A 26535-nucleotide genomic window follows, 5' to 3' on the forward strand; every position below is an offset into this window, starting at 1 on the left:
TCCCAGCTACTTGGGAGGCTTAGGCAGGAGAATCGCTTAAACCCAGGAGGTAGAGGTTGCAGTGAGCCAAGATCGCACCACTGTACTCCAGCCTGGGCAATAGAGTGAAACTCTGACATCAAAAAAAAAAAAAAAAAAGTAGGGAAGCTCAGTTAGTATCTTAGGGAAGAATGAGAGAACCTTCTTACCTGGCTCATGGTAGCAAAGAGCAAGCATGAGGTTATACATAATACTGAAACACCATCATCCAGTAGTATCCCTTTTGTTCTGTGTTTGTTTTCATTATCTCTGAATGCTTGAGCATCTGTGATTCTTACAGCAATTAGCACATATAGAGGCCAGAGCTGATCACTGGATGTAGTGTTTCAATTACAGAGAAAACATAAGTAACTGGCATATATGTGTGTTTACTGTAGGATCTCCCTGACCTCTCTTTTTTATTTTTTTTTTTAAAAGAAGAAAAACAGTGGCAATAGGAGTTGAATAGTTGAATTAAAATGTGGATTCCAGCTTAGGGAAAATTCAAAGGGCTTTAAACATGTGTGACTGTCACCACTCTCCACTTTTAACAAATGTACATGAATGGTGAGAATCTTTCAAGAGATAAAGTGGTGAACAGCTTCATAGAACTTACTGAGCCTTCACACCTATGAGATGGGCATTTTTAACCACCAGTTCTCAACTCATAGGCAAAGAAAATGAGTCTCAGAGACTAAGTAACTTGCCCAAGGGCAGAAAGATAGTAAGGGGTGAAATGGTATCTGACTCTAGTCTTAACTCAGTCACTTAACCATGGCATTATGGAGTTCAAATGATAAAACCACCCAAAGAAAATGTCAATAGGTCCATACTTCATTTTACACTGGCAAAGTGAAGAAAAGCACAAACTAGAAAACTTGAGCCCAGCTTGACTTTCCCACTGGAGCTGGAATGCCCCCCTGATTGAACCCTAGGACCCCTTCTCCAACTGTTAAATACCTTCATTCCTTTACAGCTTTAGAGTCCATCTATAAGCTAGGGACCCCCACACAGATGCTTCCAGCCTTGACTTCTCACTTGACTTTTCCTGGTGCCCATTGAACATCTTCGATTCAACGCCTAACAAGACTCTCAAACTTATCCAGATTTGACCAGTGACTCTCCCTCCGCTGAAGCTATTGTGGCAGAAGCTCTTCCCATCCAAGATGATGGCACTCTACCTTTCCAGTCCCCCTGGCCCAAAACATTGAGTCATCCAACCTTGACCTCTCTTTTCCTCTGACACAGTTTTCTCATGTTCATTTTACAAAAAGGCAGTTTACCAACATATTTCTCACGTGAATCTTTAAGATGGCTAGTTTCCCTAGTACGCTTCATAAGATTTCATTTGAATATATTTCACCGTATCTTAACTGAGGTAGTCATGTAAGTTTTGTCTTACAGCGCTGTGTAACCTACATACCATGACGTCCACCTATCACTTTATTTTTATGTGCTATTTGATAAACACTTACGTGATACTTCTCATCTCTCAGACACTAATGTCAGACTGCTTTTCTGCTCATTTAATTAATCATATAATCCTCATAACCCTATGAAGTAGGTTCTGCTATTACCCTCTCATTTTACAAGGAAACTGAGGCTCAAGGAAATTAAATAACTTGCCTGAAACCGCGCAATTCAAACCCAGGCAGTCTGGCTCCAAAGTCTGTTCTCGTAACCACTTCACCATGTTCCATCCATGAGATGTGCTTTTTTGCCTTGCGAGTTGTTTTCCTATGAGTAGAAACATATGTATAAATGAACCTGCACTCTTATCTGGCTTTCCTATGGCCAAGACCCACCTCTGCAAAGTGCCTGACATTTCTGGATGCGTATTCTCTACACCCTTCACGGGAAAAGGGCAACCAAATGACAGGATGTCACAAGTCACCCATACCAGAGTCTGACATGCGACAGCAAACAACTCTGACTCCTTGGGACTGCCTCCCCAAGGCCTGCTCAGGCATCGGGAACTTAAAATCAACCAGAAACAGAGCATGTGCACTCCAGGGTGCCTGAGTGTGATGGATGGCACAGCTGGAGGCGCCAGCTGTGTTGCAGACAGCACAGCCCCGCCCATGTCAATTAGGTTGATGGGTGGTGACTGAGAAACCAGCGGGATTTACTCAAATAAGATTCTCACTCCCTAACTAGCTGCCTGTCTAGAGATCATAACAAGAATAATAAGGATGAGCTAGTAATAAATAAAAAAAAGAGAGAGAGAAAGAAGTATGCTTTGACTGCCCTGCTGATACTGTGAACTGACCCTGCAAAAACAAAAGGAGTTTTCCTCCTACCAGGCATTTCCCAGGGTGTGACCAGAGTGGACAGATAGCCCCTGTTAACTCTTGAGAGCACATTTCCTTTTGCTTCCAGATACCACAGTGACTCAGGGCATAGCTTCTAGATCTAAGAGATTAAGAGTGGTCGGTTTAAAGCCCAGCTCCATTACAGCCTTTGACAAAGTACTTAGCCCCAGCCTCTGTTTGTCTACTCCTCCAGACCTTACAGTGTTGAGTTGCAAATTAAGAAAGATAACACAGTATCAGGGTTCAGCAGATGACTGTAAGATGCAATGTATGATAGCTACTGACAGTGTTTTTGATAATTTCAGCAACCATGAAAGTTTTCTACCTTTCAACTGTTTGAAGTCTGAAGTGGAGGGAAATGTAGGGACATGGAATGATTTCAGAAAAAATATGAGTATTTTATGTTTGGCAAGGATGAGGAAATAGACAATTAAAGTATATTTTTGACAGCTCTGAGTTCACATAATAAACAACATTTAAACACATATAACTGGATGCGTCTACCAAATATGGATCGCCCCAGCTTTATCCATTTAACCATGGCATTCTCATTATTCTCTTTTAAAAGCTTAAGAAAAATGAGCCAGGCATGGCGGCACACACCTGTAATCCCAGCACTTTGGGAGGCCAAGGTGGGTGGGTTGCTTGAGGCCAGGAGTTTGAAACCAGCCTTGTCAACATGGCCAAACCTTGTCTCTACTAAAAATACAAAAAGTAGGCAGCTTCCCTGTAGTCCCAGCTACTCGGGAAGTTGAGACATGAGAATCACTTGAAACCAGGAGGCAGAGGCTGCAGTCAGCTGAGATCCTGCCACTGCACTCCAGCCTGGGCAACACAATGACACTGTCTCAAAAAAAAAAAGCTTAAGACAAATGTTTTCGGTTTCTAAGGCAAACAGTGAAATAAAGTCTGTTTTCATTTAAAGTATCCCATTTGGTTTTTTTAAACCAGTTAGCTAACTTCAAAAGGCAGCCAATGGAGGGATTCTATCAAGCTGGCAAGGGTCTAATGTCTAAATCCAAAGTTCAGATAGATAGAAAGCCACTGATAGTCCCTCTATACTTCTTGGCATTTGGCATGAAAAACGCTTGAGAATGCTGTTTCATTCAGATGGTGTGTTCACAAGGACACACAGCATTAAAATGGCACCTTCTTTCAATGAAAGCCAGGGAGAAGCCTGAAAGAGAAGCTTCCAGTGATTTCACCCCAAGCTTAACATTAACAAGGACCTTTTGGGGGTCACAGCTGAGACCCCCCATGGGATATGAGTAGGAGAAATCCTATCTAGATGACAGGGGCCCTAGTGTCATCTTAGTGTCATTCTTAGTGTCACCGTCCTTAGGAAGATATGTAAGGCGACTTAAGCTAGACACCACCAAATGTCAGGGGAAGTGGGGTCAGTTATTACAGAAGCGCCAGGGGATTTCTGCATGACTTTAAACAAGTCACTTGACCTTTCCAGGTTATATTACAAATGGAGTAAGACCAACTGCCTGCAAATTTGACAGAGTTTATGATAGGATTCGATTTTATTTATATAGATGTTTGACATCTTTAGCTCCAAAGTGCTTTCCTACTAATACAATAAACATGTAAAGAGGGTCAAATCGGAGTCCAGTGTTATTCATCTACTAATCACTGAATGGCTTCATTTGTAGGTTATGTAAGCCATTCAGATTAAACAGTGCTTTTCATAATTTCACAAAGATTAAATAGTCTGATGGCAGTCAAAAAAGGAAAGTGTTAAAAAGTCATCTAGGCCGGGTGCAATGGCTCACGCCTGTGGTCCCAGCACTTTGGGAGGCCAAGGCAGGCAGATCACCTGAGGTCAGGAGTTTGAGACCAGCCTGGCCAGCAAGGCAAAACTCCATCTCTACTAAAAACACAAATAATTAGCCAGGCATGGTGGTGGGCACCTGTAATCCCAGCTACTCAGGAGGCTGAGGCAGGACAATCGCTTGAACCTTGGAGGCAGAGGTTGCAATGAGCCGAGATTGCGCCATTGCACTCCATCCAGCCTGGGTGACAGTGAGACTCCATCTCAAAAACAAACAAAAAAAAACAAGTCATCTAGGTCCTACTTCCCTTCTCTCCCACTTGATCCCTTTACTTCAGACACAGTAGCCCAGTGAATGGACCTGAAAAGCTTGTGGACCAGTGCAGAGGCACGGTTCACTCAGGTCTATTCCCTGAAGACCAGGGTTCCCACCTAGCTAAATCCTACTTCTCCATCCAACCCAAGTAGCTGCTCCTCCCTGAAGCTTCCCAGCGCAGCACAATCTGGGAAAGACTCTGTCTGAATTCACAGCACTTGGTAGCCCCTTGGATTATTTGCTTACTGTTGGTCTCCCTGTGGTTTACCTATTATTGGTTTACCTATTACCTATTATTGAGATGCCTTTCGCTCTCAGCATAGAGGCTGTGTCAGACTGAGCATCACACTTCTCTGAATTCCTCGTAACATTTTCCTCAAAGCTTTGCACTCAGCAGATGGTCAATACCACTCACGTGCACCCACCTCCCAAAGGTTGCACTGAGCCATTAGCAATCTGCAAAGCAACTTCACATTCCTCGTTGTGACAAAACATCACAAGGAACAGTGACCACCCATTGCCAGTCAGTGAGGCCACTTCAGGGCACCTGTCCAAGTTAGTAGGCAGCCAGCTGGGGTGACAAAGGTGTATGTTATGAATGAAAAATTCAGGGGACCTTGAGTTTCAATCCTGCCTTACTATTAGCTATCTATAGAATTTTGGCCAACTGTTTCTATTTTTGTTACTGCATTTTGGAAAGACAGCAATAACACTAGAAGTCTACCTCCTGAAAGTGCTAGAGATTTAAAAAAATACATATGATAAATAAGCATGTATATATTTAATATAATTAGATAATAGATGATAATATTTTTCTATGATTTGATACTTAACATTTCTTAAATATCAAATTGCTGGGTAAATGTTATCCAGAGGGGATGACAGCACCTTCTTTTTTTTTTTTTTTTTTGAGATGGAGTCTTGCTCTGTCTACCAGGCTGGAGTGCAGTGGCGCAATCTCTTTTGCAACCTCCACCTCCCGTGTTCAAGCAATTCTCCTGCCTCAGCCTCCTTAGTAGCTGGGATTACAGGTAGATGCCACCACGCCTGGCTAATTTTTGTATTTTTAGTAGAGATGGGGTTTCACCATGTTGGTCAGGCTGGTCTCGAACTCCTAATCTCATGATTCGCCCGCCTCAGCCTCCCAAAGTGCTGGGATTACAGGTGTGAGGATGGCAGCACCTTCTAATGAATTATTCAGCATCTGAAATCTCCCTGGCTGGTTTAAGTGTCCCTTCTCTCACTGGCTGTCACAGTTACGTCCACGGTTTTGTTTGCTGTACCTTTTGAAATTTTAAGCCAGGTTTCCTGGAAACCTGAGCTGGAAGGAACTGTGGTAGTTCACCATTGAGTAGACAAAGTAAGGGCAGTATTGAGGGCACAGCTGCAGGAGGGGAAAAACTGCTGGCTTTCCAAAATGACCTGGAGAAGGAAACAGTTGGCTTCAGGCCTCCAGGACAAAGGTTATGGTTCTAAGCTTTCTCATCCATCTCTGGGAAGGTACATAGAATCCTGGAGGAATTTTTCCTGTTTCAGAAAGCATACCTTCAAGGTATGACTTTGTCAAATCTCAATTGGAACAAGGATCTTTGCAAATCTCACTTCATTTTATAGTATGAGTTCATCATAACATTTCTTATTTTATACACATTTAATATGCATATAGAAAGCTGGATGCAGTGGCTCACACCTATAATCCTAGCACTTTGAGAGGCTGAAGCAGGTGGATCATTTGAGGTCAGGCATTCTAGACCAGCCTGGCCAACATAGTGAAACCTCATCTCTACTAAAAATATAAAAATTAGCTGTGGCCAGGTGCAGTGCCTCATGCTTGTAATCCCAGCACTTTGAGAGGCCAAGGCAGGTGGATTACCTGAGGTCTGGAGTTCAAGACCAGGCAGACCAACATGGTGAAACCCTGTCTCTACTAAAAATACAAAATTAGCCAGGTGTGGCAGCGCATTTCTGTAATCCCAGCTACTAGGGAGGCTGAGGCAGGAGAATTGCTTGAATCTGGGAGCCAAAGGTTGCAGTGAGCCGAGATTACGAATTGCACTCCAGCCTGAGCAACAAGAGTGAAACTGTGTCTCAAAAAAAATTAAAAATTAGCTGGGCATGGTGGTGGGCACCCATCATCCCAGGTACTTGGGAGGCTGAGGAAGGATAATCCCTTGAACCTGGAAGCTGCAGTGAGCCGAGATCACACCACTGCACTCCAGCCTGGGCGACAAGAGCAAAACTCCACCTCAAAAAAAAAAAAAAGCATATTGAATTTCTAGAATTTTCTATTCATACCCCAATGGATAATTCTGCACTCAACAGACCTTGAAACAAATATTCTAAGCTGATCACTTAAAATGGTTAGCACTTAAAATGGTGATCCTAGACTGGTGATCCTAGAAGTAATTCATGCATTTACATGCTCTCTGCCACATGCTGGCACACCACTGATTTTTCGGGACCCTAGGTAGAATTCAAATAGAGTTTAAAAAAAAAAGACACTCACTGTGTTTTATTTCCTGTGTCATGTTATACACCCCAACATATTTTCTCCTTTATGTCCATTTCTGGCATGCTCTGTTGTTACAGGAGTGATGAGTCACGGTTAGGGGGAATTGTAATAACTTGTTCCATCTCTTAGTATAAGCCAAATGCTGGACAATCTTGGGTTCTCAGGGGATTATTTATCTTGGAGGTGGGGGGTACTGATCACAATCTGTATGACCACATGGCACAGATGTTTAATTATGAAGTTGAACTCAAGTAAAGCAAGCAATTTCTTGGTCTGACTATATCAAAAGTCAGCCAAATGTCCACCCAGTGGGCAAGCTCAGCTCCAGAAAAAATTATAACTGGAATGACAAGAAGTTTGAGGGATCAGGATTGGAATAAACGGACAGGCTTGAGTGAGAGGTCTGGAGCCAGATAAAAGGGTGTGTGCTAGATGACAAGACGGGAAGTCTGGGCAAAATTACAAAGGGACAGGACAGGTCAAAGCACCACTTGTATGCTTCTCTGGACCCAAGCTTTTTTCATTTCCTCACTATGAACACTGCATCTGCAATTTAATATACATCTAGAGAATCAGTTACTCTTACAGCACCTACTGCTCATGGCCAGAGCCAGCCTTCAGCAAAACTGATGGAAAATGCTGAGACCTTCCAGCCCTCTTCCTCCTTCCGTTGGACTCTTCCATTCAGGTATTTATCTCAATCACATCTTAATGTCTCCCTTTAGTTCAGTGGTTTTCAAAGTGTGAAACCAATGGCATCAGTATCACTTGAGCATTTGTCAGAAATACTCATTTCCAGGCCCCAGACCAGACTGACTGATTCAGGAACTCTAGGCGCCAGGCCCAGCAATCTGCATTTTCTCAGTCCCTCCAGGTGATCTGGAAGCACACTAACGTTTGAGAACCACTGCTTCAGATGATATAAAATAAGAACTTCAAGATGAGAGAGCACGTACATTTTAGGAGAGAACTTGTGAAGAAGGCAAGCCGCTCAAGAGCCAAATAAATCAGTTTCTAGTCGTGGAATCTGAAGTCATGTGACACATGGTGAGAGAGAGATTAAAGGCCACTGTATTTGCCCTGCCTTCATTACCTCTTGCTTTTTATCTCACCTATTTCAATCTTCTCTCCACACGGCCACTAGAGACGTGTGTTGAGCCAGAAAATCTGACCCTGTCAAAGCCCAACTCAAAACTCTTCAGTGGCTGCTCCCTGCCAATCTCCTAGCACGCGACCCAGGGCCTTTCAACAACTCTGCCTCTGGGCCACCTCCTGACCTTGTTTCCTTCAGCATTTTTCCTCCTGCTCAGCCATATCTCGCTGTCTGCAGCTGGTTTAGACTTCCCCATACCACTGACAGAGGCTTTGCCACGTAAGTTACCTTGACCAACGGCATGAGAGATGAAGTGTCGGCTGCTATTTCTGAGCAGACTTTAGGTGCCAGTTTTGTTCTATCATGTCTTTTTTCCTTTTGCCATAAATAAGATCTACATTGACCCAGAGAGAGGCTATTTCTTAAGCCTCAGTGGGTCCCAGAATGATGACAAATCAGGGGAAGAACAATTCCTGACTTACACTGTACATACAGTATGAGAGACAAATAAATCTTGGTTGTTGTAAATTACTGAGATTTGGGGGTTACTTGCTATTTACCGTAAGCTGACTGTAATAGTACTTTTGATCACTTCTCTCATTCTGTAATGTCTTCCCTTCTTTGCTCTGCCTTCTTTCCAATCCCACCTCACCCGACTGCACAAGAGACTTGCATCATTCTATACTCAGCTCAAGTGTTACCCCTCAATCAAGCTTTTTGTTTTCACCAGGTATAACTTTTAAGATCTCTGGATGCTACAGACCTGTAACCATGTCCCTGGAACTGTGCCAGGGCTTCTCCATTCATTAGTATTATCCTTAGAACAACCTCTAAGAAAAAATAATAATGAAATTAAAAATTGAACAATTCATTTTATAAAGCAGAAGCCTGGCTTGGAAAAACAAAGCAACTTGTGGAAGTTTTCCAGAGTCAGTCACAGTCTGAGATCTCACCAGGTGGGGGTCTGGCTCCCAACTCAGGAATCTTTGCTCATCCCAACACATCTCTCTGACTCCCCCTTAGCAGCAAGCTTCAGATCCTCCCACACCACTGGAGAGAGTAAAAGTCCCCTTATCAACAACTGAAAGGGCTGCCATGCTAATTTGAGACTTGAAAGATTACATCTGGAAGTTGGCTTCTTACCCCCTGAGAAGATAAGCATTTCCTCTAAATGAATGTATTCATTCCAAGGCTCCTGGCAAAAGCACAGGAGACCCTACAATATACTGGGGTATTTTGTTTGCATATTTCTCCAGGTCCTAGCCTGTGGGTTTTGGCATAGCAGGTAGTATGGTGTGGTAAAACAGATTCCCACTGACATAACCCTAGAGAAGCTTTGAGAAGGTTCTTCGGGATTCATCACAGGGTAGGAGGCAAGTGAGCAGAGGGTTCAAAACTCCAAGTAGGTCTGCTACATGTCGATATTTTAAGTTTTGTTTTGTTTGAGATGGAGTTTCCCTCTTGTTGCCCAGGCTGGAATGCAATAGTGTGATCTCAGCTCACCGCAACCTCCGCCTCCTGGGTTCAAGTGAATCTCCTGCATCAGCCTCCCATGTAGCTGAGATTACAGCATGCACCACCACGCCCAGCTAATTTTGTGTTGTTAGTAGAGACCAGGTTTCTCCATTGTTGGTCAGGCTGGTCTCAAACTCCTGACCTCAAGTGATCCACCCACCTTGGCCACCCAAAGTGTTGGGATTACAGGCGTGAGCCACTGCATCTGACGAATATTTTAAGTTTTAAAAATAAAAATGAAAGGGGCCAATTATTAGATTCTTCAGATTAACCAAGAAAAGAAAAGTGACACAGTGACAAAGAATTAAACCAGACCACCCAGGTCAGGCATAGGAAAAAATCACCTAAAAGTAGCAACTGCAATTTTAGGTTTCTATGTGCCACTGGCATTTTTGTTGCGTGGTTGAGTTTTTCCTCTCACTCTCTCTCTTTCTCCCTGCCCCTCTTTTTAATTTTACTTTTTCGTTTAAGGGAGGAGTAAAAAGCATAAAAACCTTTAAACACTTCCCGCAAATCAGCCATGCTAATGAAAGGTGAATATTTAACAAAGTACCATGATATTATTTTCACACAATATTTATACCAATTTTTTCAAGAGCCACAAAGCTTTTCTCAGTTACTAGTTGGAATACTTTGATTTCTCTAACCATCCCAATGAATCAGTTTTTTACTGCCCCACCAAAAGGATATGTTACCTTTAAAAGATACTATCAGTATCATTAATAACAGCATTTTTTCTTTCAAGTGTAGAAAGCTGTTCAGAGCTGCAAATGGTTGCTAGGCCAGTTTGGACACGTCTGATTTACTCTTTAAAAGGCCATTCACTCGGTATAATAAATAATAAGAGCCAGTATTTATTAAGTGCTTAGCGCTGAAAAACCGGTGTTTTTCAGGCATTGGCTCATATAATCCTCAATCATTATCGTCACCTTACAGATCAGAAGAGGGAGGCACGGCGAGCAAAGACGACCTGCCCGAGGGGGAAACGGGGAGCTTCGGAAGAGGCGGGGAGGCAGGCAGAGGCCAGGAGCTGCACAAAAGCAGTTAATGATTCACTCAAAGCCCTCAGGCAGCTCCTTCCAGTAGGGGTTGCACCAGAACACACGGACGCGCGCACACACACACAGCACGAATGCACACACACATACACACACACGCACACACGCACACAGTCTCATCTTCAGCTCTTCATCCCAGCGAGAGGCGGGTGTCCGGCAAATTGCTTGGCAACGCGCAGAGGAAACTCCATCCAAGCCCCGCGTCCAGGCAGCCTCTGGGCGCTGTCCAGCGGGCAGAGCGCCTGAGGCCAGGCTGGGGTCCTGCCTCCCGACACCCCGAAGGTGACGCGCGGCGCCAAGGCCGGGCTTTCAGGAGAGGGGAGTGTGGGGGAAGCACCGTCCCCAGGGACACCTGTTGTCGCCTCCCCACTCGGGCCAATGAAGACATCCTGGGCATCCCTAATTCGAAGACACCCGTCGATCAAAAGTGTCTGTGTATGGGGCCGGGAGTCGCAGGAGTCCTCCTCCACCCCCATCTGCCTCAGGCAGAGTCCCTTCGTCCTCTCCCACCCCCGGACGCCTGCGGCTGGTGGAAACGCCGCGCCTCCGCGTGGCTCGTCGGGGCAGGCTCGGGGGCGCCAGGGGGCACCGCGGCGCTAGGACCTCGCGGCCGGCCCGCCCCCCGCCCGCTTCACCTGCGGGGCCCCTCTCGGGGGCGCGCTCGCCCTCCTGCTGCGGGGCGCCGGGTACAGTTACCTGTGCCGCGATCCGCAGGTCCCTAGCGCCCGCGGGAACGTCGCCGCGGCGCAGCCGGCTGGTCTGGCCGCGGAATCCTCACCCGGCCGCACTGTTCTCGCTGCACTCCCTCCCAGCCGCAGCACCGCCGCCGGCTCCAGAGTCTCGGGCTTGCTCAGCGCCCGCCGACTCCCGGCGCCGCTCCCGCCGCCCCTGATTGGCCGCGGCGCGCTCCCAAGCCCCGCTCTGATTGGGCAGCCGGAGAGCCGGGCGCGGGGGGGGGGGGGGGGGACGGGCCGGGAGCCGCTGGGATCTGCTAGCTGAGCCTCCCGCGCCACAGCCTCGCCTCCCGGTGGTTCCCCGGGCTCCAGCCGGACGAACTTACCCTCTGCGCCCACTGGGGCCGGCCATCCAGGCACGAGGCAATGCGGAAAGCATCCACAGGGAAATGGCAGGGAATGGGGAACGCCTTGGAGTCCCACCCGCCCCGTTTGCGGGCGGGTAGTTAAGACCTCCTAAGAGTGGGAATCATGCTCACCTGGCCTCACTCCCGTACGTCCATTTATTGATACTTTTGACTCTACAGAGGGCCTAGGCTCAGGACAGTCGCTTGTAAACAGCGGGCGCCAATTTATTTTGTGGACTCATGTTGGACTCTACACACCACCTCCCAGTGGTCCTACCTGAGCTCTCAAAGGGAGAGGAACTTATTTTAGGCCCTAATCACGACAACAAATAATTAAAAACACTGTGCTAGGTGTTTCAGGGGAAAAAGAGAAAGATGGTGAGATCTTCGATTACAGGGAAGTTCATACGTAGCTAGAGAGATGAAACTAGATAATGACAATGACCCTAAAGTTTTTTTTGTTTTTGTTTTTTTTTTTTTTGAGACGGAGTTTCACTCTTGTTACCCAGGCTGGAGTGCAATGGTGCGATCTCGGCTCACCGCAACCTCCGCCTCCCGGGTTCAGACAATTCTCCCGCCTCAGCCTCCTGAGTAGCTGGGATTACAGGCACGCGCCACCATGCCCAGCTAATTTTTTTTGTATTTTTAGTAGAGACGGGATTTCACCATGTTGACCAGGATGGTCTCGATCTCTTGACCTCGTGATCCACTCGCCTCGGCCTCCCGAAGTGCTGGGATTACAGGCTTGAGCCACCGCGCCCGGCCGATCCTAAAGTTTTTATGGTGCATATTATTTACTAGGCATTATTCCAAACACTTCGCATTTGTTTATTCAGAAATACAGAAGAGGCTCTCATAAGAACGTTCATATGCCTCGTGAACATGTGGACAAGTGACACTAGTTTTTAGTCTGGAGAGATTTTCATTGGCACTGGTTAGAACCGAGGGTGTATAGGGAATTCTAATTGTTCTGTCCTCCGTCTCTTCTCCCATCTGTTCTGAATCTTTCTAAGACATAAACCATAAATCTGGGTGCCACTAAACCTTTGTCGTGTTACTCATAAAACACCACCTCTAGCCGGGCGCGGTGGCTCAAGCCTGTAATCCCAGCACTTTGGGAGGCCGAGGCAGGTAGATCACGAGGTCAAGAGATCGAGACCATCCTGGTCAACATGGTGAAACCCCGTCTCTACTAAAAATACAAAAAATTAGCTGGCCATGGGGGCGCGTGCCTGTAATCCCAGCTACTCAGGAGACTGAGGCGGGAGAATTGCTTGAACCCAGGAGGCGGAGGTTGCGATGAACCAAGTTTGCGCCATTGCATTCCAGCCTGGGTAACAAGAGTGAAACTCCGTCTAAAAAAAAAAAAACAAAAACAAAAACAAACAAACAAAAAAACACCACCTCTAAACACCCAGGTAGGCAATGACTAGAAGTAAGCAAACACAGCTTATATTTTAAGACCTTTGGCTTGGTTGCACTACCTTGAAAGCAAGTATGTAGCTTGCTTTCTTTCCCTCCCTCCCTTCCTCCCTCCCTTCCTTCCTTCTTTCTTCCTTTCTTTCTGATTTTCTTTCTTGTTGCCCAGGCTGGAGTGCAGTGGTGCCATCTCTGCTCACCGCAACCTCTGCCTCCCAGGTTCAAGCGATTCTCCTGCCTCAGCCTACTGAACAGCTGGGATTACAGGCATGCACCACCAAGCGTGGTTAATTCTGTATTTTTAGTAGAGACAGGTTTCTCCATGTTGGTCAGGTTGGTCTCGAACTCCCCACCTCAGGTGATCCGCCCACCTCAGCTTCCCAGAGTGCTGGGATTACAGGCATCAGCCACCGTGCCCGGCACAGCCATTTACCCACAGACATTTCCCACTTGTTCTATACTCCTCTGTTGGCAGAATGCCTTGAGTGAGAAATTTGGCTTAGGAGAGAAGTAAAGACTCAAGTCTTTAACCAGTTTGACTCACTCTGAACTGTCTCGGCCCTTCCGCTAGGGTGAGCTTACAGTCATTTACTTTGAGGAGCCCAAGACCCCGGGAGGAAATTACCTCTGTTTTCTGTATAAAATTTCTAATATAAAATTACCAGTTTATATCAATGGACAAACAGTTGATTCACTTTATATTGAATAGGCGGATGGGCATCGGTTGAACCTCACCTGGGAGGAACACCGGAGCAGACAGTGTGTGGATTGGGTGAGGAGGGTTCTTTCATGTGCATCCCTCTTCAAGCATCAGAAGCACGTGGAGACATCAGCCCATGATTCAGGTTGCTCACTTTCCATAGCTGTGGCTTTCCCCGCGGTTCCTGGGGCCCCAACCGGATTGGTCAAACTATCAACCCATTTGGATTGGTCAAACTATCACTTCAAAGAAGAAGGACTGTTTCAGCCAGAGAACCAAGCTGACCCAAGATGCTTTGCAAACTGCTCAACCCTCATTGCATTACATTAAACTCAGCCCAGGGATGACAAACGAAAGAAGGATGGCAAATGAAGGAAGAATGACAAGTGAAAGAAGAACCTGAATTCTACTTCCATTAACTTGGAATCTACTGGGGGCAGGAACCGTTTATATCTTGGTTTGTTCTCTGTCTCTAGCAAAATGCTTCATTTAGTTCAACCCCTGTATCATACTTCTCTAATGACTGCTGCTTAATGCTCAAACTCAGCTAAAATATCCTTTCCTCTGTGAGGCCTTCACTAATTCTCCCAGGCAGAGTTGTGAACTTCTTGCCCATCTTATATTCCAGAACATCACTAAACAACGGCATTCTAGTGATCTGCTTAAATGGCCATCTTTCTAACTAGAAGACTGTGCATTACTTAGCAACCTATCCCCAATCAATGTATCCTCAATTAAGTAGGTGCTTAATAAACATGAAGTGACTGATTAAAACCCCTGACAGGCTAATGGGTGGTATTAAGGAGACTAGGGCCACACCCTATCCTGGTCTTCAACAGGGCATCCTTCAGTTCCAGACTGGAAGGACATTTGGTGTGGAGCAAAGTGATCGGCCATCCAATCTAACAGTAAATAGGTAGTTTCTGTATGTCAGGCACAGTCAGGTAAAAAGAAGAATAAGCTCATCCTTAAATGAACACAGGTGAAGTGGTGCAGTTGATTTAGAAGACAGTTTTGCAGTTCCTCAACAAGTTAAACATAGAGTTACCATATCACCCAGTAATCCCATTTCTTGATATACACCCAAGAGAACTGAAAGCCTATGCCTACACAAAAACTTGTACATAAATGTTCATACCATCATTATTCATAATAGCTGAAGGTAGATGCCAGACACAGTGGCTCACGCCTGTAATCCCAGCACTTTGGGAGGCTGAGGTGGGTGGATCACAATGTCAGGAGTTTGAGACCAGCCTGACCAACACGGTGAAACCCCATCTTTACTAAAAATACAAAAATTAGCCGGGTGTGGTGGCGCATGCCTGTAATACCAGCTACACAGGAGGCTGAGGCAGGAGAATTGCTTGAACCCAGGAGGCAGAGGTTGCGGTGAGCTGAGATTGTGCCATTGCACTCCAACCTGGACAACAAGAGTGAAATTCCATTTCAAAAAGAAAGAAAGAAAAAAAGAAACAACCCAAATGCCTGTCAACTAATGATAGATGAACAAAATGTATTCAATAGCACAGATGGCCCTCCAATAATGTTATTTTATTAGAAAGTTGATGAGAAAAAAAAATCAACTCCCAGCTGAAAGTTTGCACCTTCTCCCCACATCTGCAGGGGTTTTCTCCAAGTACTCCAATTTCCTTTTGCATTCCAAAGATGTGCACATTAGGTTCATTGGTGTGTCTAAATTGTCCCAGGATGATAGGTGTGTGTGTGTGTATGTGAGAGAGAGAGAGAGGAGAGGAGGGGAGGGGAGGGGAGAGGAGAGAGAGAGAGAGAAAGAGAGAGAGAGAGAGAGAGACTTGCAATGGAATGATGTCCTGTTCGGGACTGGTTCCCAGTTGGTGTGCTGAGCTGCTAGATAGGCTCCTATCACCTGAGATCTTAAACTGGAATAATGGGCCAAATAATTATTTTACTTGGTTTTATTAATCTTTTAAGAGTGTACATATAGCTCACATTTATTTCCACCTTTAACATTAGAAATGTTTTTGCTCTTTATTTAGCAGTTTGGTGATGTTTTTGTGACCAAAAATATGCTGTAGGAACTTAATTATTGTTTATTCAATTCCTTTACAGGAACATGGGGGTTTTTATACATCATTTTGCTTAAAGGTTGCATTTCAAGAACCTATCAATGACGATAAGTGAGAATGTACTGTATAGCCACATAATGGAATATTATTCAGCCATAAAATGAAGTACTGATAAATGCCACCATATGGATAAATCTTGAAAACATTGCGCTATGTGAAAGAAGCCAGAAACAAAAAGCCATATACTGTATGATTCATTTATATGAAATATTCAGAACAGGCAAATCCATAGAGATAGAAAGCAGATTAGTGGTTGCCAGGGGAAATGAATGGTGACTGCTTAATGGGTATGAACTTACATTTTGAAGTGATGAAAATGTTCTGTAATTAGATAGCGGTTATGGTTATACAACTCTGTGAATATGCTAAAAACCGCTGAATTGTTAAAGAAAATTCACTGCATGCTTTCTAAGAATACATACATTCTGAAAGTATAGAAACCATCACTAAGGGAAGTGTTGGTTAAATCCAAAGAAATAGTAGCTAAAAGTGTAAAGGAACTTTTCTAAGCCTGTGAAAGCAGTAAAACGTGGCTCCCACCTTCAGCAACCCAGAGAGGATTTACTCCTTAGCTCTGTATTGTTCAATTGGATGTTCTAAGATGATGGAAATGTTCTTTATCTGAGCTATTTAATATGGAAGCCACTAGGCATATATGGCTATTGGACACTTGAAATGTGATTAGCGCAATTTGAATAACTGAATTTTAAACTGTGTTGGAATTTAAGTAGCCGCATGTGGTTAGCGGCTATCATATGGCAGTGCAGCTTTTGCTGGTTTGGAGGACTAGTACCATTTTAAATGGCTGTTTGGAAGAATACTGGCAGTCATGGGAGTGGGAAACTCTGTATCTTTTATGTCTCACAACCCAGATCAACCCTGTATCCATTGTTCTATGAACTCTTTTTTTTTTTTTTGAGACGGAGTTTCACTCTTGTTACCCAGGCTGGAGGGCAATGGTGCGATCTTGGCTCACTGCAACCTCCGCCTCCTGGGTTCGGGCAATTCTCCTACCTCAGCCTCCTGAGTAGCTGGGATTACAGGCACGCGCCACCATGTCCAGCTAATGTTTTGGTTTTTTTTAGTAGAGATGGGGTTTCACCATGTTGACCAGGATGGTCTCGATCTCTTGACCTCGTGATCCACCCGCCTCGGCCTCCCAAAATGCTGGGATTACAGGCTTGAGCCACCACTTCCAGCTCCTCTCTCTGAACTCTTAATAAACTTCAGTCCAGGCAGGGTACAGTGGCTCACGCCTGTAACCCCAGTACTTAGGGAGGCCAAGGCAGGAGGATCATGAGGTCAGGAGATCAAGACCATCCTGGCCAACATGGTGAAACCCCGTCTCTACTAAAAATACAAAAAAAATTTAGCTGGGCATGGCAGAGCACGCCTGTAGTCCCAACTACTCAGGAGGCTGAGGCAGGAGAATTGCTTAAACCCAGGAGGCAGAGATTGCAGCGAGCCGAGATTGCGCCACTGCACTACAGCCTGGGCGACAGTGCAAGACTCTGTCTCAAAAAATAAATTAATTAATTAATAAACTTCAGTCCTTAAGACAGGGTTTAGTTTTGTCTTTATGGCAAGGTCCTTCTTCCACCCCACACTTATTTATGGCCGAGGCATTTTGTGAAACATGCTAGGAACAGGAAGGATTGTAGACAATGAAAGCCAAATGCTAAAGGGTTGGTCTTGAGAAAGGTGAGAGGAAAAAGGGACAAGAGAAATTCACCACAAAGACCTGACTCTTTCCCTGCTTCCCTCTAATGCCCCATTCAGACACACGCAGACACACACACTCCAACACTCAGACACAAACACAGACACACACACACACACACTTCCAAGTATGAAATCTTGCTAGTAAGATGCTGCTGTTGAAGAATCTTTATTTAGATTTGTTTCCAACTCAAGCTCCGTAACATCCTAACTCCTTCAATACATTCTCTATTCATATTGATCGTTCTCATCTATAAACTTTTACTGTACTTGAAATCAATAATATGGAATGTAATGACTTTCAAGTGTTCTATAACATGGTGTCCTTGCAGAAAGATTTATTTGTTGTACAAATATTTATTGAACTCATACCTATTTTGTGCCAGAACAGTCCTAAGGGGTGTTTTGTCCCCTAAAGGGGATAAAAAGGATGAAAGACAGTCACCAGACAACTGAGAGCCTGATGAGGAGGCACACAAAGAAACCATCCTACCAGGCCGGGTGCGGTGGCTCACACCTATAATCCCAGCACTTTGGGAGGCTGAGGCGGGTGGATCACGAGGTCAAGAGATCGAGACCATCCTGGTCAACATGGTGAAACCCCGTCTCTACTAAAAATACAAAACTTAGCTGGGCATGGTGGCACAGCCTGTAGTCCCAGCTACTCAGGAGGCTGAGGTAGGAGAACTGCTTGAACCCAGGAGGTGGAGGTTGTGGTGAGCCGAGATCATGCCATTGCACTCCAGCCTGGGTAATAAGAGCGAAACTCTGTCTCAAAAAAAAAAAAGAAAAGAAAAGAAACCATCCTACCACAGCTCTGCTTAGATGTGTAGGAAGCTTCATTGAAAGCGCAGGGCAAGGAGCTGCCAAATTAGACACAGAAAAATCAGGGAAGGCTTCTCAGAGGAAGTGATATTTGAGGAATTTGAAGGATAAGTACAAATTTCAAGTTGTTTTTATTTAATTCGCTTATATTGTGCACTTTCAAAAGTTAGATTTAAGGTAGCTTTTCAGGAGACGTTTTCAGACCTAATGTTGGAAAGAATGCATTAACCTCGGGGTCTTTCTCAACATCTGTGACAATGTTTTGCATTGCTGATGAGGTTCCTAGCTTGACAGTTACTCTTGCTGCCCTCCAAACTTATTCCTGAGAGGAAAACAAAATTAATAGAAGATAAGTCTTTCTTATATCATGGAGTTTCTTTTTTTTTTTTTTTAATAATTCAGTCTCCGTTGAGACTGTCAAAAATTACCAATGCCAACTATATTTCAAGTCGTCATGGCGGGATATTGGGAAAAGTTTTCAATTAGTAATAATCGTACCTCGGATAAACCTCATTGGCTACGATGCTCCAGTGTGCAAAGCTGATATCAAGGAGTTTAAAATCTCTCATGTGCTGTTGCAGTATCCTTCTTATTGGTCTCTTGGGGACTTATTTTCTTCTAATCCAATGTATCCCAAATTTTAGTAACTTATGCCCCATTGTCACCATTGCTACCATTTCCATGTATTATCTGCATAATGATGTCCTTAATTGTTTCTTTGACCTGGCTTTCATTTTGCTCAGTTTTACTAAAAAGGATTTTTGATATCATTATCATAAGTGAAAAACCAGTATCATTTGCCATAAAAAGATGATTGACTATAAAAATCACACAATGAAAACAAAACTACATTACTTAATCATGGCTGCATATAGTTGGTTGCTGATAGTTCTGAGTTTGAGGCCCTGCTCTTTCTTTGATGAAAAGGGAGGTTACCAAGCCTTGGAGAGATATAAAAAACATACAGGCACCAAATGGATCATTTCCCCTTAGGTTAATCGAACAGACCAAAAGATAATTTTTTTTTTTTTTTTTTTTGAGATGGAGTTTTGCTCTTTTTACCCAGGCTGGAGTGCAATGGTGTGATCTTAGCTCACCGCAACCTCCGCCTCCTGGGTTCAGGCAATTCTCCTGCCTCAGCCTCCTGAGTAGCTGGGATTACAGGCACGCGCCACCATGCCCAGCTAATTTTTTGTATCTTTAGTAGAGACGGGGTTTCACCATGTTGACCAGGATGGTCTCGATCTCTTGACCTCGTGATCCACCTGCCTCAGCCTCCCAAGGTGCTGGGATTACAGGCTTGAGCCACGGCGCCCGGCCTTCCAAAAGAGAATTTTAAAGAGAGTAACTCTCTCTCACTGCATGAACCAAAGAAAGTCAATTTCCCTTTTGCATACCACTTAGAATCAACTCTTGCACCAAGTAAAATCAGTTCGTCCTGGTACCACATTTGTAAACATTGTTCTAATCTATCCCTCTCATAGCTATTGGAATGTAGCTATGACTACATAATAATGTACATAAATGTCATCATTTCTCTCTCCTATTAAAATTCCTTCAGTGGCTCTTTATTACTTACTTCCTGATGATGGGATACAAGATCCTCCTTAATTAAGCTTAGGCTACTTCTCCATCCTTAACTTCTGTCATCCACCTCTTTAACTTTCTATTCTACCAATGCTAATCTACTTGTAGTTCCCAGAACGTACCATGTATCATCATGTTTCTTTGCCTTTGAACGATATCTTCCCTTTACCAGTGTGCTATTCATCAACTACTCATCCTTATCATCTTCCATTTCTCTTCTCTGCTTATTTTTATTTATCTGCCTAGTCATATGCACACCACCAACGATAACTACAGTACAACAGCATGCCTCTGGAAACACCTGCCCCTTTCTTCTTGGAGATCTTCCTCCACTGTCTCCAACCACGTGATTTCAGCAGAAACTGACAAGTTCTCATATGACTTCATATCCCTGACCACAGCCAATCATCCTACATGTGGTCAACCTAACCAAGGTAAACCAATCAGATTTCCTGAGAATTTCATACCAAGAACAGCACATTGGAGTTACTCTTTCTCTGTGTTAAGATGCAGAGAGAAAGAGGCAAGTAAAATAGGCATTCTCTACTCCAGGGATCCCCAGCCCCCAGACCACAGACTGGTACTGATTCATGGCCTGTTAGGAACTAGGCCACTCAGCAGGAGGTAAGCAGCAGGTGAGCGAGCATTACTGCCTGAGCTTCACCTCCTGTCAGATCAGTGGTTTAGATTCTCATAGGACGGTGTACCCTATTGTGAACTGTGCATGCGAGCAACCTAGGTTGTATACTCCTTATGAGTATCTAATGTCTATGATCTGAGGTGGAACAGTTCCATCCTGAAACCACCCCCCTTACCCCCACTCCTGCTACCATGGCAAAATTGTCTTCCATGAAACCAGCGCCTGGTGCCAAACAGGTTGGGGACTACTGCTCTAATCCAATTATGCTGAAGACCAGCTATTTCCTTGCCCTTCCTTCCTCTAGATCATTCAACTTTTCCTTTTATTTTGTGAGAGTGATTCCAGTATCCTTACAATTAAGTCCCTTTTTCTTTTTTCTTTCTTTCTTTTTTTTTTAGACGGAGTTTTGCTGTTGTTACTCAGACTGGAGTGTAATGGCACGATCTCGGCTCACCGCAACCTCCGCCTCCTGGGTTCAAGCAATTCTCTTGCCTCAGCCTCCTGAGTAGCTGGGATTACAGGCACGCACCACCATGCCCAGCTAATTTTTGTATTTTTAGTAGAGACGGGGTTTTACCTTGTTGACCAGGATGATCTCAATCTCTTGACCTTGTGATCCACCCGCCTTGGCCTCCCAAAGTGCTGGGATTATAGGCGTCAGCCACCACACCCGGCCTAAGTCCCTTTTTCTTAAACTAGTTTGAGTTGAGTTTCTGTCACTAGCACCCAAGTGTCCTAATACATTCCTAATTGTCCTTGAGGTCCCAACAAATGCTTCTTCTTTGTGAGGGCCTCCCTGGCTCCCCCAAGCTCACAAATGTGCCTCTTCTCTTATGCCATCCTGCATTTTGTTATACCAGACCCCCTTTTTAGCAATTGTCGGTGATCTGGACATTTTTGTGTGGGGAATAGTGTGTGCTTTTCCTGTTCCCTATTTTGAATATTCCATTAATCATCCCAATGGGAAGGGGAATTTAGAGCACAACAACCTATTAACATTATGCTTTCAGAGAAATCAATATTTACCAAGAAAATGTTTTGTTTAACTATTAACTATTATTAGCTGCTCCACTGTGAATAATTTTTTTAGAATTAAGCTTAATCCTTAAAAGGACCTTAAGGATATACCAATTACAAGGAATTCTCTCCTGCCCTTCCAGGATGGAATTAGGAATGCAGAAGTTTATGACCATGACCCCACAAACACCAACCACCAGGATGGAGGCAGCACCTGGAGATGATGAGGTCAGAAACTGATTTGGGAGTCAGATGAGGTCAGAAACTGATATGAGAGGGAGGGTCAGAGAAAAAGGAAGATCTGAGAGAAAAGAAACCCTGGGAGTCCCACCTGTCACCAGATCTCTCTGAATTAAAAGACAACTCCATAAAAAAGTGAATAATGTCTTCCACCATTCATGAATTTACATCTGTGATCATACTCAGCTAAAGATTGAATTCTTTTAGGAAATTGATTGAACCTTTGTACCTGCTCAGGTGTTACTAGCATGGCACAGAAGTCACATCTGTTTGCACATTTATCTCATGTCTAGACTGGAAGATTCTTTAGAAAAGAGATTCTTCCAATCTTTGAGACGTTGAGCATCTCACATAGGACCCAGCACCCCCCCCCCACCCTTGAGCTGGACTTTGATGATTTTAGCTTATATTTTGTAGGAATGTTTTCCAGCTGCAAGTATCAGAATAACCAGCTATGGTAACTCACAGAGTAAAGACATTTCACTATCTGACCTGACCTATAATGTCTGGACATTAGCAGTCCCAGGGTATGTTGTTTAATAATGACAAAAGGAGCTAGATGCAGTGGTTCATGCCTGTAATCCCAGCACTTTGGGAGGCCAAGGCGGGCAGATCACTTGAGGTCAGGAGTTCGAGACCAGCCCGGCCAACATGGTGAAATCCCGTCTCTACCAAAAATACAGAAATTAGCCTGGCACGCACCTGTAATCCCAGCTACTCGGGAGGCTGAGGAGCTAGAATCATTTGAACCTCAGAGATGGAAGTTGCAATGAGCAGAGAGATTGCACCACTGTACTCCAGCCTGGGAGACAGAGCAAGAGTCCATGTCAAAATAAATAAATAAATTATTAAAAATAATAATAATGGCAAAAGGACCCAAGTTCTTTCTACTCTCTTATCCTGGGCTTTTTGTCTCTTTATCTTAGGCTTCTTGCCTTGTGGTTGCAAAATAGCTGCAATCATTTTGCTCCAGGTATCTCATCATTCGAAAGTTTATTTAAGGGAGGAAGAAAGTCATCTGGCCTGGAAAAGAAGCTTTTTTTTAATATCAGGGAGGAAAACCTTTCTAAAATACCTCCTCCTCATCTGGTAAATTCTCATTTATATTTCAGTGGCTAGGACTGAATCACATGGCCATGCCTAGTGGCAAGAGCAATAGGAAAACTAGTTTAGTATCTGACTTTTCCAGCCTCAGGAGTGAAAAGTAGGTATATTACTGGCAATACTGTCCTTCAACCAGACAAATGGGGCCCTGGGCCAGGATCCAGGCCTCAGGGGTTCCACACTTTGTGACACCAGTGGGGGACTGACAGCGCTATTCAGGTGGGTGACCCTGAGCCTGGATCAAGACCCAAAGGCAACGTCCTCACTCCTGTTCCCATTTCTTCACTTTGGGGGACTCTTCACCCACTGTCACTCATGTAGAGTTGACCAGAGGCCCCCAGGAGCTCTTGGATTCATATCTATGGGATCTTTTTGGTATCCTGTGGCTGGATTCTTTATCCAGGAGGACCGTCTGGAATGTGGATTGCATTACTTGCCTGTGAATTACCTCTCCTGTGAGATCTCACAAGATTGAGCTGCCAGAATCGTGCTAGGGTGCTTATTTGGGATGATTCTCACTCACATCACACACAGGATAAGTTCAGGGCTCTGAGCTATTGATAGTTCCCTGTTCCCTACTAACCTTCGGTGTGAGCTGAATGTGTGGGCCCATGCCCTAGTTTTAACTGGCTATATTTCTACTGCAATGCCACCTCTAAACCGGAGGGCAGCTGGGTTGGGGGAGACATCCTTTACACTGTGCTGGGACCCAGAGCAGCTACCGACTACCCTGTGGGCTCCCCACCAGTTCTCTAGGGACAGTCATGCCTATTGCCGTACAGGGCTTTCCAGGCCATCACCCCAGAATGCCAATGAGCCCTGCTGTTCCATGTACCCTCTCACTTCTGATCAATGGGGGACATAATTCTCTTCTTGGTCAGTCTTAATCTTTGTGGAAAGGGATACACATTCCTTGCATCAGTGAGATTACTCTTTTTTTGTTTTGTTTTGTTTAAAGTGACAGGGTCTCATTCTGTTTCCTGGGCTGGAGTAGTGCAATTGTAGCTCACTGCAATCTCAAAGGCCTGGACTCAAGCAATCCTCTTGTCTCAAGCCCTTCAAGTAGCTGGGATTATAAGGGTGTGTCACCATCTCTGGCTAGTTTTTAATTTATTTGTAGAGACAGGGTCTCACTATGTTGCCCAGGCTGGTCTCCAACTCCTGGTCTTCAGTGATGCTCCCATCTCAGCCTCCTACAGTGCTGGGATTACAGGCATGAACCACTGTGGCTGGCCCGAGACTGCTCTTCCTGTTCTATTGTCCCCACCAGTGGCAGTGTGTGGAAGGCAGAGGTTTAGGCTGGATTCTTTATCCAGGGGAACTGCCTGGAGTGTGGATTGCCTCACCAGCCTGTGAATTACCAAGGAGAGCACCCTCTGGGAAAGCAGTGGTTAGAACCTAAAGATCTCTTGAGTTCATTAGAGGGGTGTTGTTCTTGATAGGCTTGCTGGGAGATTCAAATGAGATTGTGCACCAGAGAATTCTCTGCAATCTACACTGTTATACACAGATACTATTTATTCATCCCATTTGACAAACAAGAAAACCAGGAAACAGGAAAGTTAAATGACTCCCATGACAGAAAGGCCCCATGGGAGTGCTGCTGGGAAGGGACACTCTGGCTTCAGATGGCCTGGATGGCTCACTCAGCTCTGCCAGCTCTAGCTGGGCCAACCTGGGTCAGCTTCTGAGCTCTACTTCTATAGTTACTAAGTGGGGAGAACAATCCACTTCTGTCAGAGGGTTTCGGTGAGCATTAAATATGCCTTGAACTTGATAAATATTAGCAGGTACTCGACCAATATTAACTGCTATTATTATTTTACTACACAGATATTTATAGGAAAGCCACAGGTCTCCTGGGCCACAGCTGTGCTGTATACTAGAAATGAGTTATGAAAAAGTACTTCCAGCCGGGCGCAGTGGCTCACACCTATAATCCCAGCACTTTGGGAGGCTGAGATGGGTGGATCACAAGGTCAAGAGATCGAGACCATCCTGGTCAACATGGTGAAACCCCACCTCTACTAAAAATACAAAAATTAGCTGGGCATGGTGGTGCATGCCTGTAGTCCCAGCTACTCGGGAGGCTGAGGCAGGAGAATTGCTTGAACCCAGGAGATGGAGGTTGCGGTGAGCTGAGATTGCGCCATTGCACTCCAGCAACTGAGTAAAAAGAGTGAAACTCTATCTCAAAAAAAAAAAAAGAAAAGAAAAAGTACTTCCAAAATGCGATTGCTAGAGGCTGCAGCAATATATTAGACTATTTGGCCTTGGAGAGGCAATATAGCAGATGGGGAACATTGAAGATTTGGGAGCCAGGAGGCCTGGGTTTGGATCCTGGCTCAGTCACTCAATCGTTAAACCATCTAACAGGCTTTGGGCAATTTACTTAGCCTCTCTGTGCCTCAGTTTCTTCATTTCTAAAATGGGGATATCATCACCCACCTTATAGGTCCTTATGAGGATCGAATGAGTTAATGTACATCAAGTGTTTAGGATAATGCCTGGGTCATAATGTTAGGAATTTTTGGATACTATGAATTTTATTATTTTGAATTCATTTAAAATTCAAAATAAACTTTGCTCTTAAAAATTCCAATTGGTGGGCTGGGTGTGGTGGCTTATGCCTGTAATCCCAGCACTTTGGGAGGCCGAGGCGGGTGGATCACTTGAGGTCAGGAATTCAAGACCAGCCTGACCAACATGGTGAAACCCCATCTCCACTAAAAATACAGAATGAGCTCAGCATGGTGGCACATGCCTGTAATTCCAGTTACTTGGGAGGCTGAGGCGGGAGAATCGGTTGAACCTGGGAGGCAGAGGTTGCAGTGAGCTGAGATTGCACCATTGCACTCCAGCCTGGGCAACAAGAGTCAAACTCTGTCTCCAAAAAAATGAAAAGAAATGAAATGAAATAAAAAAATAATAAATAAAAATAATTCCAAATGACTTGTCTTTCAGGAAACTTTCATTTTAGTGATAACAAAGAAAAGAAAAATAGATCTGCATAAAGATCTACTCCCTGTCTTTGTACCTTTGCTTGTGCTGTTCCCATTGCCTGAAATCCCTCCTTTTTGACCTATAAAACTACCACATATCCTCCACTCCCCCCGAGGCCAGGACTCATTCTGCCACACTCCTGTCCCATGTCTCCTTTTTATTATCTGTGTAATTCTTGACATTTTCAATAAATGTTTCTTGAATGGAAAGGTGAAAGAAAGTAAGAGATGTCATTTACAATTCTTTCAGTTTGCGAATGCAACACTGTAGTTCATAGTGGACTAATGTCCTCCCTCTCTGAGAATGAAGAGATTGGCAGAGGGACTTGGGGAGATGGTGCCGGTCTCAACAGTAGGAGGGAAAAGCACAAAGGATAACAAACAACCCAGTTTTTCACTGAAAGGGACCCCATTCTCCAACACTATGTTTTCCTGGATTGGAGAGAAGTAGCAGCATAGAGTGACCCAGAGGGGGACTGTGGACTCAGAACCTCT

At 44.6% G+C, this 26535-nt stretch overlaps 1 protein-coding gene and 1 non-coding gene across 15 annotated transcripts in view; both read right to left on the reverse strand.

The window, feature by feature from the left end:
• The window catches only part of STON2 (stonin 2), a 189125-nt gene that overhangs the window by 161382 nt on the left and 1208 nt on the right, over positions 1–26535 (reverse strand). For 4 of the 14 annotated variants that reach the window (XM_035261211.3, XM_017977268.4, XM_017977263.4 and 1 more), the window contains exons 1-2: positions 11298–11443; positions 1645–1755 (exon numbers count right to left, since the gene is read on the reverse strand). The gene's annotated coding sequence lies outside the window, so the exon portion shown is untranslated. Of the gene's footprint in view, positions 1–1644; positions 1756–10472; positions 10819–11297; positions 11444–26535 lie in introns of those variants that run through there. The other 10 variants (XM_078335559.1, XM_078335554.1, XM_078335551.1 and 7 more) reach the window with 3 other exon arrangements.
• LOC118145205 (U4 spliceosomal RNA) lies at positions 18853–18992 on the reverse strand. The gene has a single exon (XR_004730336.1). It is a non-coding gene; the product is annotated as a U4 spliceosomal RNA (small nuclear RNA).

Source organism: Callithrix jacchus, chromosome 8 (genome assembly GCF_049354715.1).
Source record: "Callithrix jacchus isolate 240 chromosome 8, calJac240_pri, whole genome shotgun sequence".
In the NCBI taxonomy this organism is placed as follows: domain Eukaryota; kingdom Metazoa; phylum Chordata; class Mammalia; order Primates; family Cebidae; genus Callithrix; species Callithrix jacchus.